At 50.9% G+C, this 19,719-nt stretch overlaps 1 protein-coding gene across 3 annotated transcripts in view; it reads right to left on the reverse strand.

Annotated features, from left to right (window-relative positions):
* NOS1 (nitric oxide synthase 1) overlaps window positions 1-19,719 on the reverse strand; it is a 163,376-nt gene that overhangs the window by 96,236 nt on the left and 47,421 nt on the right. Inside the window, exon 1 of one of the 3 annotated variants that reach the window (XM_033097857.1) lies at window positions 8,738-8,834. The exons of the other annotated variants lie outside the window; for them this stretch is intronic. The gene's annotated coding sequence lies outside the window, so the exon portion shown is untranslated. Of the gene's footprint in view, window positions 1-8,737; window positions 8,835-19,719 lie in introns of those variants that run through there. 3 annotated transcript variants of the gene reach the window in all.

Raw genomic sequence — 19,719 nt, forward strand, 5'->3', positions numbered from 1 at the left:
GCACATCCCAGATCAGGGAAGTGTCTTTCTGCTCAGAGCTGATGAATTGCGTTTGGTTTTATGGAGGATTATTAGAGAGCGCTTCCTCTTTTCCCCCCACCTGTGCTGGTGGTTCTCCATCCTCTTCGCCCAGATCCATGCTCCACCGTCCTCCAAATGTATCTGCGCCCCAGGAGGAGGCTGAGCTGTACGGATATCAGTGGGCTCCTTGCCCTCTGGCTTCTGACTGGGTGTGGCCAATGGGAGACACCCAGGGGATGGAAGCGGGGAGGAGAGGCTGCTCCTCCTTCCTCTGCTCCCTCCTGCCTTCCTGCTGTGCTCTGGAGAGGTCTGCATTCCTCTCTGAGCATAGCTTCTGCTGGGAGGTTCCAGCCGCCCAGCCATTCCTTGGCCCAAAGGCCTTCAGCCCTACTATTCCCTCCCCGGCTTTAGCAGGCCCCAGGTGGTCCTGACTCCCCCTCTTGCTAATTCCTGGACACATCACCCTCCCTTGTTGCTGCCTGAAACTGTGTCCTTAAGTAATTCTTTCATTAAATTATAATATCTTGCAAATCCCAGCTGCAGGGCCTTCTGTTTCCTAGTTGGACCTTGACTGACAAGTCTCCATCCCCGTTGCACCTGGAGTCTAGAGATGAAGACACTGAGCTGCAGCCCTAATGGTTAAGGGTGTACAGCATGTTTAAGTGGGGTTATTCGAATAGTCCTCTTCATCTGGAGCACCTGACATGCGTCAGAACTTTATGGTCCCAATAACCCAGTGATGTGGAGTTATCCCCATGTTTACAGAAGAGGAGCTTTAAAGAGATGACTCAATAACTCACTCCAGGTTACAGGGGTGAATAAGTGGCAGTGGCTGAATTTGAACCCAGCTTAGATGGGCTCCAGACTCCTGCCTCCTCCCACCGCCTCCCATCTAGAGGGGTTTAATACATTCAAGAGCCAATGTCACGGCAAGTCAGTCCCCTGTGCCTGGGAGAAAAGCTTGCCGACCCCAAAAAGAATGTCAAAGCCGCAGCTCTGAATCACTCTTTGGAGCTCAAATGCATTCAGGCCTGCCAAGGCGACACAGCCAGCAGCGGAAAAGGCAACCTGGGATGATATTCCAGGGATGAACCTCAAGCTCATTTCTCAACTCTTCAAGAGACCCAGAGCTTGTTCTGCCACTGACAGAGGGAACTGTCGCCTGCTCATTGCTCAGTGCCCCTGATGTAATGCACCACGGAAGAGGGCTCAATTGGGATGCTAAATAGCCGTAAATGACATTGTCACCAGCCTTCATAAAGCACCGTGACTCACAGCTCTAATTAAAATGCTGAGGGAAAAATGTAAAGAAAGGCTGCCATGGAAAACAGTGACACTCTGCAGAACTGCAAGATTATTTCTTCCAGGAAAAGAGGTGCTTGTGAGTGTGTGTCTGTGTGTGTGTGTGTGTGTGTGTGGAGAGGGGGGATAGAGATGAGAAACATGAGAAAATTTGACACAGAGGAAAGTCTAACCAAAGCTATTTCTGACACCCAACTTTTTATTATGAAATATTTAAACGGAGAAAATCTAAAAGACTAGTACAACACCCATAAACTTTCAAGTAGATTTAATGACTATTAGCATTTGCCATATTTGCCTTGTCTGTCTGTTGTATCTATCTATTGATTGATTAATCCATCCTTCCATCATCCATTGATCCATCATTTCTCTCTTTGACTTCATCTATCTAGCCATCTACCTACCTACCTACCTACCCAGCTGTCTTTTACACTGAATCATCTGAAAATAAGATGCTTCAACCCTAAATTCTTAAGCATGCATAGCCTAAGAATAAAGACAGTCTCCCACAAAACCCACAGTATTATTATTACACAGAAGAAAATGAACTATACTTGCAAAATTTCACCAAATATCCAGTTAAGTTTTTTTTGTTTTTTGTTGTTGTTGTTGTTGTTGTTTTTAACAATGGTAACCTTAGTAGTAAATCTAATCCCCACTGCCTAGGAGAGAGAAGTCAGTCTACTACCCAGAAATTGGCTATCAAGGGATTCTTGAGCAGGAAGATTTTTGGCTTCATGGGAGCTGGTTCCTATGAACAGAGTCTAAGAGGAAGTGGACAGGGTATACTGCTTCACTTAGACACCAGTTTGGGTCCAGACAAGAAATCCAGTCTGATCACACCATGTTGTTTTGAAAAAGACCCCTCCCCCCAAACTCAACCTCCACGTGATTTCCTCCAATGTCATCACCTTTTTAACCACAAAATGTGGCTCCTGATGACATCTTGCTGTTTCTGAAATGCACATATACCCTGAAAAGCCCCCAAACGGTATCACCAGTAGGGAGATGCAGAAAGAAATATCATACTTGCTGAAGACAAGTCTTGAAGGAGGTACCCCCAAGAAATCCTGGGCACAGAGGTCAGCAGTTAAGGAAACATTTATCTACACGTAGGAGTTTTGCATGTTTGTTAAGAAATAATCAAAACCAATAAAAATATCAAGGCAAAAAAAAAAAAGCCATCCGGTTTCATTATTTTATCCCATGCGTTGTGACAAATCAAGGAATTTCCTTTTAGTGACTACCACATTAGGAGAGAAATGACAAGTGAAGGTCTTTCCTGCTAAGACTTATCTTAATAAACGAGTGCATAGATATTATTGACTCTTTTCATTACCTGAATTCTGGTACACGAATGTAATTGGTTTTCATTTTCCTTATTGAATATTTTAGAGCTGAGAGACTCTTTCAAAAATCAAAGGGAAAAATATGCCCAAAATATGTCAGTTGCTATCGAGTATTATTCTGATTTATCCCTGTCGGTTATATCTTTATGCTTAAAATTCCTGGAATGAAATACAGCACAATGTGATCCACACAGCTCTGCTCACAGCCGAAGAGAATGGACTGATCAGGTCCCCTGCCCCCCTGCACTGCCATTACTGGCAAGTTGACCACTTTCTCAGATACCGGGAGTCCTTGAGGGCAGGGATGGTATCTCCCAATTTCTCTCTGCCCCAAGCCTGTGGCACAGAGCTGGGAGTCAGGGCTTGTTGTTAGATGAAAAAGAGGCTTTCCTGACTCTTGCTGATGACATGAAATCCTTTAGCTGAGAAGCACTGGCTGCTCATCTATATTATCTGAGGTTGGGCAAGATTTTTGAGTTTACAAACTCCCTTCTTCGTTTCTACCTTGGAAACAGGTTCCAGAAAGGCCCACCGTTTTAATCCCCATGGTAGCAATTTCACTGTCAGGTTTTGCATAAAGAAGAGATTCCTGAATATTATCTAATGCTGGTGGGCAAAGTTTCCGGCAGAAGCTGGCACACTTTTCAGCACACCCCTGGAAATCTGAGGAATTGCTTTCGGGTGCCTTTAGTTCAAGGCTCCCAAAGCATCTCTCGCATGGCCAAAAAGAAGGCCTGTATTGTCTGGGGAATCCCAACGGAGAAGAGGTGATCTTATGATGCCAGGGGACAGAATATGCAAACCAGAGGCGAAGAAGGCCCAGAATGGACATGGAAACTCTGCTCCCACAAAGGGCTCTAACGGAGCAGCCTTTCAGGAACTGTCAGCAGAAATCACAAATTCAACTGATGGACAATTGGGCAAATGTTCATCTTGGGTGAGGTGAACAATGGTATGGTTAACCCAGTCCTTGAGGGAAAATAGCCTTGGGGTGGTAAACTGAACTGTCTTGACGGGTTAGGCAAGCGACAGAAACAATATTTAATGACAAGGCCTGTGACCTAAAGGCAACAACAACCCAAACGACCAAAGCAAACCAAACTAAAACACAAAGCCTGTACCAGTGAAAGAGAACATACCTGCAGATTTCCGCGTGGAGACGCCCTTGAATTCCAACTCCACTTCACAGAAGAGAAGATTGGGGCTGGGTGAGTGGAAGAGGCACTACCCACATGGGCTGGCTCACTAAAGTGGTCTCTCCTTTTTGCATTTCTTTTGTTCTGATCATCGAGACGGGCCTGATGCTGTCCCCTCCCCGGAGATACCCATATATGCTCTTGCGGGATCCTCCTAACAATCCCATGCAGTAGTTACAATCCCCATTTTATGGACGACATGCCTGAGATGCAGCGAGGTTAACACACATTCCGAATCACAGATTCCACAAGTGCTTAGAGCCAGATGCTTCCCCAGATGACGTCCTCGGTTTGATTCCTACTGCGAAGCTCTGCCTTTCAACCGGGCTGCACTTGACCCAGTTTGGCACCGGAGACCCTATCCCTAAGAGGGTGCTACAATTCAGAAGGCTCTGATCAGAAAGCTCAGAGGCCGTTTCCTCTGAGAAGGCCTCCCTGATACCCCCAGTCACCCATCCTAAGTGTTGCTGCAGCATTTCACCTCTACCTCTCTTGCAGAAACGTCACGCCTGATACAGGGCTTGTTTGGTGCCCACTGCCTGACCAGACGGCAGGCTTTGTCAGAACAGGGCGCACACCACCTTAATCCAGGCACCTGGCCTTCGGGCCCAGCCCTGGGCCTTCCATCTAACACTCATCATTACACATTTGACAAATGTGCTGATGCCTGCCACAGAACCACACATAACTGCTGCTCAGCTTCGGCTTAGCACTCAATACGGTTATGCCAAGATCCGCTGCCCGCTGTACCCTCTTAGCTATGCTTTTATTGGGGACTTAGGGGCATTTTCTGTTGACAGATCATTTTCATTTAATAGAGTCAAGTGGACTCAATTTTCCAGCCTTGCAGGATGCTGCTCATAATTCTCCTTTCCTAGGAACAGGCATGGGAATGACACAAACAAACGCAGGACTTGCAAAGGTGGGGTGGGGGACTGACTCAGCTGTCGAAATGACTTTAATCCAATGGCTTTGGTGAAACCAGTAGTAGTTAGACAGGGTTTATTAGCTCCAAGGATCACCTGGTTCCCAAAGTTGTACCTGATAAGTCATTTTTAAAGGGGATTGTCTCTCTGAAAGGACAGATGGATCAACCAATGGGGCTAGTAGAGACTCTGAGCCGATGTGGTCAAGGTCAGGGTAGGAGGAACAAGGCTCCGTCTCTCTGAACAGTTTGTTTAATCTATGACAACAACTGGGAAAGAGACAGAATTAATTGTCCTTTCCGTTCAGAATCTATAGGGCTTCTCAATACCGAATCCAACATGACGTTATCATATATGAGCACTGGGCAAAGACACTGAGCTTCTCTCCCAACTTGCTGTGTGAATTTCAGCAAGTCACATACCTTTTCTGGGCCTCGGTTTCTCCATCTGTAAAATGAGGGTGATGGACAAGAGCTGAGGGCATTAGTATGTCCTCGAGAAGTCTCATGAAGACTACAGAACTTCAGTCTCCAGTGGGGACACTGATTTGTTAGATCCGAGGTGGGATCTCTCCGTTTCTGAGCAGTACCTTGGGGGAGTATGATGCTGACGACCTACTGGGTTGACGTTCGGCATTTCCTAGATTCGATGATGTCTCAATGCTGCGTATATTAGAATGAGGAAAAGGGCCATGTCTACCATCGTTGCAGCCTTTGTATGGTGAACCACACAAACCCACACAAACTGACTCATGGTGGGGAGTATGTCCCTTTGTTCACATGAACCATATGAAAATTGGTCCTGGAATACGAAATTCAACTTCTGTGCAATCCGGGTTTGAATAGGAAAACGCCCTAGTTCTGACAGGTACAGACAGTTGCCTGTTGCTCTCAACCATGTTGCAAGGCTCACCAAACTGCACACGGACCCACAGACACCGAGTGACAGGCAACGTGCCAAGTCTTGTCATAAGGCACCCCAAAACATACACCCAAGAAGGCAGCACCGCCAAACCTGTGTGTAATCATAATACGCAAGTGAACTGACCCCCAAATCTTCCTGCATCCTTGGAAATCGGCACCCTCAGAGCAGGGAATTTTTTTGGACAACTGTCTGGATGGTACCTTGGACAGCTCCTGGAACCTCAGCTCCAGAGACCCTGGAAAAGCAGAGCACTCCCAGCCTCTGTGAGATATCCTTCCTGATGTGGTTCTTCCCCATGGAAGACTGACACTGGGATGGAGGGGTGGCTTTGGCCATTTGGGGATAATGAATAAGAGGAAGGAAGAGCAAAAGACAGGCTAGTCTGGAAATCACATCCATGCTTATTGGCCCCAAATGGTTGCTACAGAAGACTTCCTTCTGGAGTTCTCTTTCTTGTACAATCACCAATCTTGGCACAAAACCATTGTTTCCAGAACAAGTTTCACATATATTATCACAAAACAACCCCTTGTGGGAGTCACTCTTCTCATTTTGCAAATAATGGAACAGAAGCTCAGAGAGGTTAAGTGACTAACCAGAGATCACACAGCCATAGAATGAACTAAGCTTAGCCTCAAGCAGAGATCCTTACCAGATCTCTTTACTGTGTTGCTTGCTCTTTCCCTACATGGTCTGAGACTTTGGAGAAATCACAATTTCTGGAGGCACAGTCATGCTTCTGAGTGTTGGGGTAGCCTCTGGCTAAAGAGATGTATCAGGAAATGAGACCGTGGTGCTATGGCAAGAGCACATGTCATGCTTATGTGCCCAGAGATGTGCAAACCCCCCCCCCCGCACCCCCCTTACACACACACACACACAAATTAAGGAGCCAAAAACCAGGACCAGTGAGTCTCCAGTTACTAGCTAGGTGACCATGGGCAAGTTGCTTGGCTTGCCCTGCCTCAGTTTCCATATCTGCAAAATGGGGTTTGGATCGTTGTACTGGTGACCTGGAGGAGTTTGGGGGAGTATTCCTGGGATATTCCAGGAATACCTTGTGTGTGACAGTGCCTTGGAGATGGCACAACGCTGTGCGCCCTTCTGGGCTTCTGGAGTCTGGGCTGGTGGAAACAACAGGGGTGGAGGTGGTGGTAGGCATGGCGGGTCAGAACGTCTCCCTTCGGAGGCCTGCCAAGGCTTCTGAAGTCTGTGTGCGGAGACATTTGAGGGCAGAGGAGAATGGATGCCGCCCCTGTGAGATGGCGCACGAATTTCCGTCCCTGTTTTAGCTTAAGTTCAAAATAACAATGGGGAGAATCAATGCTCCCTTGTGTCTTTGTGAACCCGCAGTGTTTGCCCAACCCCGATTAGAGAAATGAGGAAGAAAAGGGGAGGGGGGTTCCTTCATTCCCCTGAGGGTCTGAGTGGCCAGCCCCTTCCTCCCTTATCCCAAGGTCCTGGGCCACCAGAGGAAGAGGTCAGATGATGCCCCCTGCACGTGCTGGCCAGCACTCCCCCTCTGCTGAGGGACGCAGGGGGAGGGGAGGGGCCCTTCTTCCTACCCCTTGTGCGTTCTTCTGGGGCCTGAGCTCCTGGTTTGAGCTGGGCTATAAGGGTCTCATTTGCCGGGGAAGAACGTATGCGTCTTCCTCCCAGGCAACTTGGGTCCCACTGGAGGTGAGCGCAACCTACTGTAGCCTGGGGACCCTCAGAGGCGGCCCCCCAGTTCCCATGGGCAGGAAACCCACAATCATCAATCTCCCAGGTCTGGTCCCACAGCATTAAAATAATAAAATACCAGTAATGTTTCCTGCGAATGGCGCGCTTGCCCTAGGCTTTCCATTCACATTCCTGATTTTTTAAGGTCCTCACTACAGCACCGCGAGAAAGGTACGTATTGCGTTCCTCATTTTCCAGACGAGAGAACGCTGGCTTAGAGACGTAAAAGGATTTGCCTAAGGCCAGACAGTAAGTAAAGGGTAAATCTAGGAATAGAACCTAGGGTTATCCCTTGAAAGTTTCCTGCTTCTACCGCTTTCTCAGCGCACACCTCTCCTCGGAGTGTCCGCCTCAGACAGCGCGGTCGGAGCACTCGGAGAGCCGCGAGCGCACCGGTCACAGTGCCTTGGGCGTGGGGGCAAGCGTTGTGGTCTCTAGGGCACAGTCCGGAGAGCCTCATCCGCCCCCTCAGTCCCAAAGGGATCTCACGGGGACCCTGGAAGTTGGATCTCACGGGGACCTTGCTCCAACCCTTGGCCACTTGGGAGCAAACATACCGCGCTCGGTGGTGCACTGTCTGGCTCCGAATCCCACGGAAGCGCGCCCCTCACCCGTCAGGAAGACGCGCTGGGAGCCCTAGAGCCTTTTTCTAGCGGAAGGCACAACTTTCCTAGGTTCTGGAAAGCAGCGCTCTTGCACAGCAATGCTGTCCGGACAGAAGAAGAGGTGCAGGCGGCCCTGCTATCACCACCGGAGTGCGGTGAGGATCCTCGCAAAGTTGGAAGCTGGGCAGAAGCAACGTTCCCAGGAGCAGAGCCCGCCCAGTCTCGGGCCCCCCGCCGAGGACGGCTAGCAATGCCAGTGAATCCACCATTCACGCGGGCTCACAGGTGCCAGACCTCGGGAGAGCTGGGCACGGAGGAGATGCTTAAAGTTGAGGTTGGTTGGGGAGGCGCCCCGATTCCCCAGGGGCTAGCGTCCCCCAGCCTCGGGCTGTCCGCTGGGGGTAGCAAGCGGTGCCAAAAGGTTCCGCCATTACCGCCAGCGCGCGGCTCGGCGCTGTGTCGTGGCTGGAGGGGGACGCGGGTCCCTGCAAAGTTGCAGTGGGGTGGGCGTGACGACCCCCAGGACCGGAACCCCGGGCCTGGGGCCGCCCTCGGGGAGGAGAACGAGGCAGCCCGAACCAAGTTGGGACGCGGCAAACCCCGCGCCTCTCGCGCGCCCTGGGGGCTGGCACCGGAGCGGAGAGCACCAAGGGACAGGGAGGGGACGCGGGACGCTTGGGCCGAGAACTCACCTGTCACCGAGCTGGGCAGACCCGAGGCTGCCTCTTCGTGTTGCGCACCCGCCCGCCCGCTAGTCCGCTCGCCTGCCCGCCTCTTCCTCCTCCTTTTCCTCTTTCTCCTCCTCCTCCTCCTCCTCCTCCTCCTCCTCCTCCTCCCCCTGGTTCCGAATCCTCTGGGTCCTCCGACCCGCGCGGCTGGAGGGCGGCAGTCGCACCGCTCACCGCGGGGTAGGAGCGGCGCCAGTCCTTCCCTCTTCCCCTCGGCTTTGTGCCTCTCGGATCCCTCCCCACCCCCTCACGCCTAGCCCCCACCCTCCCTTGTCCCCTCCCCTCCCTCCGCCCCAGCGAACCCAAGTTCGGGATGGAGGCTGCGGGCTTCCCCAGCGCAATGCCGGGCGCCCTGCGCGCGCCCCTGGCTCACCCCGTCCGCCCGGAGCTTGCCGGCCGCCAGGCTGCCCCTCGGAGGAGCCGCGGCGCTAAGTACTTCCTCGCCCAGCGGCTGGAAACGCGGCATAAATATGTAGGGACTGAGCCGTGAGCTCAGCGAGGGTCGTGAGGGGGAATTTATTTCTTAATGTCCCTCCTTATCCTATCATCGCTGAAACGAATTAGTGGTGACGTCCAACCCGGCTGGTGTATGGGTGTGGGGAGGGAGACCTCGCAACCCTCATTAAGAGCCGGTCTGGGCTCCAAAGCATACATCTTTTACATAACCTAATTTCCATTTTTTTCCCCCTATGAGGAAACACACACACACCCACACACACACACACACACACACACACACCCCCCCGGCAGTTTCTGGGAGCCCGGAGGGTGCTGAACGTAGTAACCACAGGACAGATTTCTCAGGCAGAGAGGGCCCCACGAGAGGCAGGGATGGTTATTTCTGTCTCCACATCACTGTTGGGATAACATTCCTTAATGGGACAGTGGGGTGCACAGCCTCCCACGCTGGGCAGGGCTGGGAGTCCCCAGGAGCTCCAGGAGGTTGTGCCTGAGCTCTGGCCCTGGCTCTTGGGTGGGCAGACCCGGAGACTGGCAACCAGTCCTGCAAATGTTGCCTTGCTCTGGTCTTCCCTGGGATCAGCATTTAGGCCAGACAACTGGGGAGGTTGGATCAGGGAAGGGATGCGCTCACCTGTGGCCTGGTAGACCTGCAGGCAGGGAGAGGCCAAGGGCTGGGCTGGGGGAGGGGAAGATGCAGAGACTCCAGCTCTCCTTCCTTTCTTAGGGGCCCTAACATATGGGTAACCATATAAACCCGTCTGAAAAGCTGTCTTTTCCTGGGCAGATTGCAAAGGATTTTTGCATTTGCTGCTGCTCACACACTCTTGGGGGAATGGGGAAAATCAAGGAAAGAGGAGAATTCGGTCTCTCTCTCTCTCTCTCTCTCTCTCTCTCTCTCTCTCACACACACACACACACACACACACACACAGCACCGGGCTCTGAGTGGCTCCATCTTCCCCCTTCCCGGCCTCGCCAAGGGGAGCAAGCCCACTCAGGCTGGAGCTATGCAGAGAAGAGGCAAAGAGGAAACCACTGGCCCCCTTGTTACTAATAAATGCTTTTCAGACTGTGTTGCACACCCAGCATGAGAGAAGGGGATGTGCGTTTGGGGGCAGGAAGAGGGGTCTAGGGGATGAGGAGGGAGGAAGGATTAAAGAGTAAGTGGTGGGGTGCATGGAGGTCTGTGTTGTCTTCAACGTGCCTGAAGTAAGACTCGAGAAATTCCTTCTCGGCTGTGGGCTCTGCCACTTCCCGACTGTGCTACATGGGGCAAGTTCCAGAGCCTCAGTTTCCCCAGTGGTGAACCGCGCATGGCGTCATTGCGAAGATGCATAGAATCAGATGATACTGGTGCAGCTCTTGGCATAGTGCCTGGCACATAGTAAATGCTCAGTAAACAGGAGCCAGAAATAACAATAACGATGGTGAGAATAAGAACAGTGACATAAAGGCTGGGTGGGGCATCCCAGGGCCGCGGGGCTGGAGCTGAGTCCTTCCTGCCTAGGCCGTGCTTCCCCTGCCAGAACCATTTCAAAGTTGAGCGCTGGGCTTCAGTGGTGTCAGACTCAGAACCCTGCTCCCCTCAATTACCATGGCAACTGGGGAAAATCAGGAAGCCCGCGGGGGAAGGGAAGCTGCTCTTCCACTGGGCTGACAGTTCACCTGCTCAAAACAGGGAGGATGCCTGCCCCTGTGCGGCTCAGGCCAGAAGAGGCCTGAGGTGACGCACCTCTTCTCCTGGAGCACCAGCTGTTTTGAAATTGGGGAGAAGGGTGGTTGGTAGGGAAAAGGGCAGCCAGTGAGATGGTGGGGTCCGGGCCAAGACTGGGCTGTGCCTGCAGAGGGCAGAGTTGGCCTGGGTTCAGGGAAAGGGCGAGAGAAAGCCCACTCCCCCAATTGTGTTCTCACCACCAGGTGTCCTGGTGCAACTGAGACCAAAGCACTGCAGGTGACATAACTCTTGAGGTAGAGATTTGGGAAGACAGGGCCTCTGAGCCCAGGGGAGGAGCTGGTCATCACAAGGGGTCCTGTGTGTGGGTATGAGAGAAAAAGATGGGCAGAAAGAACGAGAGGGTTGGAGCAGGGGAGATGGACACAGGCTCTTTTTCCTTTCTCTGGTTGTTTCCATAGGGGTCTATAGCGGATTAGTAGCAATACCAATTGTAGTAGTAGATAGAACAATAGCAATCTTATACTGAGTACTTAACATTTTGCCAGCCTGGAACCAAGCATTTTATAGGAACATCTCATTGAATCATCATAAAAATGGCAAGAGATGATTCTTTTTCTCGTTCCCATTTTACAGAGGGGAAAGCAGAGGCTCTGAGAGGCAAAGTGACTTGCTCCAGGTCACCCAGTTAATTGGTGGTAAAGCAGCGATTAGAACTCTGGTTCTAAATGAACCCAAATCAGGGCTCTTCCTGCCTCCCCACCACTGCCTTGTGGAGAAAGGGGAAGTAACGATTCAGAGCAGTCTTTCAGTGTGGCAGGGGAGTGTCTGGCTTTGGGGGACCCCCTTTGCTTGTTCTGGGCTGTGACCCCAGAGGGCTTCCACAGCTGGTGCTGAAAGGCCAGAGATTCATAGCCACATGGACTATGCAGAGTGATGGTACCCCAAAAGCTCCTGGGCACGCTGCTTCATGAATTCTTTCCTCGATGCTGTGGAGGCATTCACTCTAACCTGATTCCACCAGGAACCCCTTGGTGTTCAGGGGGAGATGTTGATAACATCCCGGAGCCACTCTTCTCCGGGATTCAAGCAGAACAGACACATCCAGGGGTCAGCAGAGCAAGCTCTCCATAAATGGGCACCACGATAACAATTATTCTTGGATCTTCCCGCAGGTCCTCCCCCTCCATCCCTATGTGGATGGCAGGGGGATAAAAGGCCTCTCCCAACCGAATAAAGGCTTCTCCCTCTCCCCACTCCTTGCCTCCTGGACCCTAACCAGCCTACACCAAGCAGCAGAGAGATGGCCTATTGGGGTGCGGGGGCGGGGGTGTGTGTGTGTCCTGACAGAGCCAAAGGGAAGACAGGGAAGAAGGAGGTTCACCGATGTGGCTGCCACCAAGGGGGTAATACATTATCCAGGGCTAATGAAAACATAATTATCTTCTTTTGGCTGCAGAGAGGGGCTAATTTAATAGGCTGCGATCGAAAGGCATCTGCTGAATTCACCCAGCAGTGAAAACACTTGAAGGGCTTGGGCAGCAGAGGGTGGAGGGAGCGGGCAGAGTGCAGCTGGCCGGGCCCTGCAGCTGTGTCAATGTGGCAGCTCCCCCACGGTAGGGGGACATTGGAGTGCAGGGCAGAAGCAGCAGAGAGGGTACAGCAGCTGACAGGTGTCCTATGAACAGACAGACTGGGCTACTATCGTGCTATATGATCTTGGGCCAGTTCTTTACTTCTCTGAGCCTTAGCTTCCTCATCTGTAAAATGGGGTTAATCCTGCCTCCCTCCCATTGTCTGGGAGGAATAGATGAAAACTGGTGAGAGGGGTCCTGGCACATTCCCAGCACGTGTTTAACAAAGCTTTCCCCTTTCCACTGCTTTGCTGGGCTAGTTCTATTTAAAGGTCTTAGCATAGGCACCCCCTCTTTGGAGACACCCCTGCTCTGAGCTCCCACAATGCCCTGCACCGCCCCTTTCATAACACAACACACTTTAAAATATGTACTCCTTTAGTGCTGGACTGAGAAGAGCTCCAAAAGGGCGGGGAGGGTCTGTCTCATTTGTGCCTTGAAGGCAGTGCTGCTCAAAGCATGTTTCCTGGTCAAGAGGCGTCAGCATCCCCTGGGAACTTATTAGAAATGCCAGTTCTTGGGCCCTGCCCCAGACCTGCTGAACCAGACACTTACATTGGGGCCGAGTAATCTGTGTTTTACATAAGCTCTCCAGAAGAGCCCGATACACGCTCAGGTTTTGGAACCTCTGCTCCAACCCAAAACTGAATTGATGTTTGTTGACTAAATGAAGAGCTTACCGAGGGTCCAGAAGTAATAACCATAATTCTTTCTTGTTAGCCAACCACTGTATATCAAACCCTGGTATTATGTCACTAGACCCTCCCTTCTCCATCTCAGCATCCCTCACACTCCTCCAGCCCCAACAATGCCCTTTGGTCTGCCTCTCTGCCCTGAGTTGAAGACCCACAGGGGGTGTTGAAAGACCCAGGGGGTGCCTCCCACCCACTCGGGGCCTCTGATTCTGGAAAAGCATCCAGCTTTCAACTCTGACCCCTAGTGCTTGGCTGAGGAAGGCACTCAGACGTGTTTATGAAAGATCATGCCCGTGGGTCAGTCTTGCACAGTTGGAGTGAGAGGGGCAGCACCGTGGAAGGGCCTATGGAGATGGCTGTCCCCAGCCGGGCATTTTACACACGGGCAGGCCAAGGAACAGAGAGGCTCAGAGATTTGTCCAAGGGCAACAGCCTTTAGGTGGCTGATCAGACACCTGTCCTGGCTCCCAGATCAGGAGGCTGGTTCTGGGGCCCCTAAGTGGTGGTGGTGGGGTCACCACAGTGGCCCCCCATGGATAACTCTGGAGGAAGAAGGCAAGGTAGCAGGGAGCAGAGTTGTCTGTGAACCTAGAACCTTCAGGAGGGGTGGGGGTGCTGCAGTCCCTGGGATGGCTGCTGACTGGTCAATGCCCTCAACCCCACAGACATTCACAGGACTCTGGCAGGGAAGAAAGATGGAGGAGCCCTTTAAGGCTTAAAGAGGCAGTCTGGGCAGAAGAAAGAGCATTAGATTGGAAGCTAGAACATTTGGCTTTCAGACCTGGCTCTGCTACTCATGGGCTGTGTGAGCTTGGAAAAGGCCCTAAGATCATCTCTGGGTCTCAGAAGGTGATCTTAACCGGAGGATGGCCAACTCCCTGGAATTACATGCAAAATCAAGTACAAGTGTGTTTTTCTGGGGTAGAGGGTATATAGTGTTCAGTGGCTTATTAAAAAGGTCTGAGATCTTGAGGAGGTTAAGAGCAACTGAACTAGATAGTCTCTCCGCGTGCCTTACTGGTGAAAAAAAGAATGCAACTCCTTGCCTCAGAAACCCCCGCTGGCTTGTTTGCAGGTGCCTTTTGCTCTCCGCCCCCCGTCGGCAGAGATGCAGTTTCCTAAATGACCGACAGATGGCGCTAAGCCTTCACTGTAGCCTTTCCGTTTTTCTGAGACGGGCCAGGTAGGTCTGAGCTTCTGTTTACTCAGGTTTGGCGACTTCCAGGCGTGGGTCTCCACTCTGCTAAACTGCCTTGAGTGGGACGAGAGTGCTGGGCCACCCCGGGGACTGTCTGTTGCCACTGTGTCTTGCAGCGCCTGTCCACAGAGGAGGCATCGACAAGGATGTGAGGGTGGGGGCGTGAGGGTGTGGGTGGGAGTCTGGACACCCCAGGGGACAAACTGAAAACTAGGAAGGAGCCCTAAGTTTGCGGTTCATACCCCCAGTTTACTCCTTTCATACTCCTTTCATTCTCCTCGGCACCCCCCATTACAGGGTTCCCTCCCTGTGCTTCCCCATCTCAATCCTCTAAACCTGGAGTGTCTGATGGTCTGTCACCCTGGGGTCTGAGGGCCAATCAAAGTATTTGCATTTTGAAGGCGATGGCAAGGAGAAGCCAGTGCTTCCAGGGAACAGATGGCTTGTACCAGGTCTGAGACCTCAGGGAGCGGGAGGGCCTGTGGCTTCCCGGAGGGCATGTCCCTCCTCCTGTCTGTCACATCCATGTTCTCAAAGCAACGCCCCACCAAACTAAACCACTTCGGCCACTGGTGTGAGAACTCTGACCAAGAAAGTGGATTTCAGTGCCTGTGAGTAGAGGTGTTTGAGTTCAAGAACGGTCTTCATCAGAATGCAAAGCCGTGGCCCTTTGCATAAGAATTGCCTGAGAAGGAGAATTACCTTCCTGGGGTCTGCTTCCAAAGAGTCTCAGTCTGTAGGTCTCAAGTGGGACCCCAGAGGTTGTATTTTTAGTAAGCTACTCAGGGTAAACGGAAGCAGGTGGCCTTCTGGTCCCAAGTCAGCTACTCTGTGCCAGTGAGGCCCCCCTCCAGTGAGTTGGCTGGGTCCTCCTGCTCAGCTTGCTGATGCTTGGAGTTCAATGATGCAGCATCTCATCATTGAATAATGACATCCAACCTCCCCTATCAAAGCAGAGACCTCTTATGATTCAGCCCACACCTCCACTGTACCACAGACATGCACAGAGAAGATAACAGAGCTGAGCTTCTTTCTAAGAATTAGGAAAGTTCTGAGAGTCGTCCCTGGGAGAGGGTAATAAGGAGAAGAGCAGATAAAAATTCCAGCTCAGTATTCTGGAAAGCTACCAAAATCAGGGTCAAGGTATGAGACTTCTCATCCTCCATCCATTCTGTTCTCCATCCACTCTGTGATATTGGCCAGGCCCCTTTCCTCTCTGGGTCTCTGTTTCCCCAAATATAAAAGTAAGGGGGATTGGACTAGAGTATAACTTCCTCTTCTGTTCTAGAAGCCCCTTGGGTTCTGCGTCAGTGTCTTGGTGGCCGTGGGTTGTGTAGGTGGAGTGGGAAGGCTGGGGAAGGCCGGGGACGGGTACTGTGCCCTCCCCTAGTCTCCCCCTCCATTCAGAGTTGACCTGTTTTTCATCCATGTATCTGGCTTCCTCATTTAGCTTTCATTTGAAAACCAACTGGTCTGGGAGTTCTCCATGGCGTCTTCTATCATCCATTTAATCATTTACTGCCACCCCCCTTTTTGGTGGGCCATGTGCCAGGCACGGTGCCAGGGGCTGGGGTAACTGGGACCCCCAGGAGGATTTCTGTGTCCTGGATCACTCAGTCTCATGGGGAAGCCACACAAGCTTACAGTCCATGAGCAGTGTGACAAGCCAGCCTGCTAGTGCGCTGGTTCTCTGTAGTCTATACTACGGCCCTGAGTCCCCGAAAGGGATCCCGCTGGCCTCACCCTCACTTGTAAAGCCTTAATGAGAGAACCCACGTTCTTCTCTCCAGCTGACAGCCCAGAGCTCTGTTAGCTTCATATGCTTTGACATTTGATGTATTCAACCTGACACTCGAGCAAACTGTCTCATACTCTTCTCTAATTGTGTGGAAGAGGGGAGCGTACAAGAATATGGTGTGACTTAAAAGCTTTGGAGTCAGTCTTCGGTTTTGCCACTTCTAGCTGTGTGACCTTAGGCAGGATAATTACCCTTTCTGAGCCTCCGCTTCCTCATCTGTCAAAATTGGGGATGTTGATAGGTCCTACCTCAGAGGATTGTGATGATTCCATGGGGTAACACCTGTGAAGCCCTCCCACAGTCCTTGGCACAAAGAGGCTCCTCCTCTTTTTGTTATTCGTTTGTGTGGGGTTCTTGTCTCTGTTTGGAGATTAGAAGCTCTTTGAGGGGTACGAGCCATGTCTGAATCCATTTTTTTTATGTTCTCCAACATGCCTAGCAGTTTGCCGGTACAGCCCATGCACTCAATAACTGAATTCAATTGCAGGGAGGAATCAGAATAATGCTTCTCAAAGTGTACTCCCCAGAGCAGGCGCAGCGGCACCACCTGGGAACTGTGGAGAAATGCAAAGTTTCTGGACCTACTCCAGACTATATATGAACTCTCACCCACTTGGTAAGTGGCAGAGCCAGGATTTGCACCAAGAAGGACAAGTTTCGGGGTCTATGCAATTAAACACTACACGATGCTTGCTGATGTTGGGAGCAAGCGGATAGAGGAAGCAGTTTGGGGCACAGAAAGATGGGGTAACAACTGACTAAATAAGCTATACATCGCTTCTTCAAGATCACCATGGTTACCATTTCTTGAGCACTTACTATGGGCCATGCTACCCCACCTTAATCTTCACAGCCACCCTGTGAGTTGAGTGTTATTGACCTACTTTGGGGGGAAACTGAGGCACAGAGAGGTAGAATTACTTGCTCAAGGGACACACAGCACCAGAATTTGAACGCAGGTTTGTTGGACGCCAAAGCCTACCAATCTTAAGGCTGAGGTGAAGCCCTGGAGGCTTGGAATGACCTCAGGGGAAGAGAGTCCATTGACTAGACCTTGGACAAAGTTGGGCTGACCCAGACCTGGAGACAAATAGGAGACAGAGAGGTAAAGAGGAGGGGTGACAAAAGTGGGGGCCCTTTCTGAGCTTTCCAGCTTGGGGTATCCATATCGCTGTTGTTCTCCAGCAGCTGACACTATAAAAGAGGGAGACCGAGTGGGCACTGAAGCCCGATAAGACAGCCAAATCCAGGCTCTGCCTCTTGCTTGCTGTGTGACCTTGGACAAGCTACCTAACCTGTCTGAGCCCCACTATCTACCTGCCCTTCAAAAGCTTTGAAAATCACAGTAACGAACAGCTACAAGACTCCTGGTATGTAGTCAGCATTCAACAATGTCCATTCATACATTTATTGATTCATTTAATAAATATTTACTGTAGCACCTTCTGGCAGTGCCCCACCCATGTCCCCTTGGCACTGACCATTTCTATACATGCTAATCCAAATTCCAGCTGCCAGCACCTGCAACTCTTTTGCAGAAGAAATGTCAGTGCATTAGAACAGCCCCCTACAAGTGCCCTCAACCAATGACTAATGGCAGTTGGGATATAAGTACCCTGCAACAGGATAACTCTGAAAGGTGTGGTCTATACTGACTCCCAGGGCTGCCCCACAGGATTCAGCTCCGGTTGCCAACATTGGTAACTTGCCTGCTAACATATCTTTTCCTGGCCCCTTCCCTTCCCTGTCTCACCTTCCCACTCTCCTCCTGGTGTTTGCTGGGATCACCTCCCGAAGAAATTCCTTGCACACCAACCCTTGTCTCAGAGTCTGCTTCTGGAAGACTGAAACAAAAACTAAACTAAGATGTTCACTAAACTCCTACTATGTGCCACACACCGAACTCCATCCTGTGCCGAGATTAATGACTAACTGGACAGGTATGGTCCCTGCTGGCAGCATACCATCTATAGTCAGGCGATCAGAGGAAATGGACAGAAAACAAAGTAACCCCTAAAGAAGTAACTGCAGTCAGTATATGAGGCCGTTTCTCCTTCTCTCTCTCCCCGTGCCCTCGGAGAAAGTAAGACCCCTCTCTTACAACACACCCAATTCTTTCCAGAGTTATCATTATTTTTCCTTGACCACCCAACAAATAAGCATTTTAAGGCCAGAATCTACATCTTACTGTGTGTGCGTGCGTGTGTGTGTGTGTGTGTGTGTGTGTGTGTGTATTTTTTTCTCTGCAACATGCCTGGTCCAGCGCTTTGCATTCATTCATCTGCTAAATAGTCAATGAGCATCCAGTGTACGTTCTAGGTTGTAGGGACACAGGAGTGAGCAAAACAGACGTAGTCCTGGCCCACACGGAGCTGACATCCTCATTGGGGAGGCTGACCGCCAAACAATAAATACATTAATATTATAAACATTAATAACACAAAAATAATATTTAAAAAACAAATAAGTAATATAATGTCAAAGTGTGATCAATCCTATGACAATAATAATAAAGCAAGGCAGCAGAGAGGAGACTGGGCTGGGGGTAATTTTAGATCACGTGGCCGAGAAGGCCTCGTGGGGGGTGTATATACAGTTGGGTCTCAATAAAGGGGTTTTGAATACGGGAAGGGAAATCTGTAGGTATCTAGCCAATGAATAATGCCACAGGTGAGGACAACACCTTCAGTATAAAAAAGAAGAGTTTTCTAAGCACTTCAGGGACCCCGACCCCTCTCAGAGTTGGTGCCGTGGGAAAGGTATCAATGACTCCATTCAGCAATCTATTAGGTCCCCAGCATACAGCTCTTAAGCCAATTAAGACCCCCGAGAGGAAAGAGGCCTTGATATTTGATCAATGCTAGTAGGAGAGCTGCCAGAATCAATGAAGGGCTGTTTGAGGTCCTAGGAAATCACATAGCACTGGAAAAACAAGGGCTATAGCAGTGCTGCAGTAAATCTCATGACCCAGAAATGGTTACGGCCAGTCGCTGCTAAGACCTACTGTCTGCTTATCCACTCCAGGCACCACGTTAGGCGCATTGCAAGGGCCACCCTGTTCAAAGCTCACAAAAGACCCTGTTAGGTGGCCAGTGTTATAACCCCATTTTCCTGAGGAGGAAACAGAGGCTCAGAGAAGGTTAAGTGACTCGCTCAAGGTCATGCAATGACAGTGCAGTGTGTTAAGGGTAATGCTGGGAGGTGGTGGTAGGTGCACAGAGAAAGCATGGCTTCCCCTCTTGTGGCAAAGGAGCTCCTACCCCAGGGGGGTTCAGTTTCCAAGCTGAGTTCTGGAGAAGATTGGAGTTGGCCCAGGGAAGGTGGGCAGGGAGGAGAGAGAGGAGATCATTCCAGAAATACACAAAGACCTGGAAGTGATGGCACATTCCAGAACATCTGGGGGGTTTGTGTTTTGCCGAAGGTGGAATTAACCCCTTGCCTCATTTTGTGTGTCTCAGAGTGTAGCTGGATGAAGGTCACATTTCTG

Source organism: Rhinolophus ferrumequinum, chromosome 25 (assembly GCF_004115265.2).
Source record: "Rhinolophus ferrumequinum isolate MPI-CBG mRhiFer1 chromosome 25, mRhiFer1_v1.p, whole genome shotgun sequence".
NCBI lineage: Eukaryota > Metazoa > Chordata > Mammalia > Chiroptera > Rhinolophidae > Rhinolophus > Rhinolophus ferrumequinum.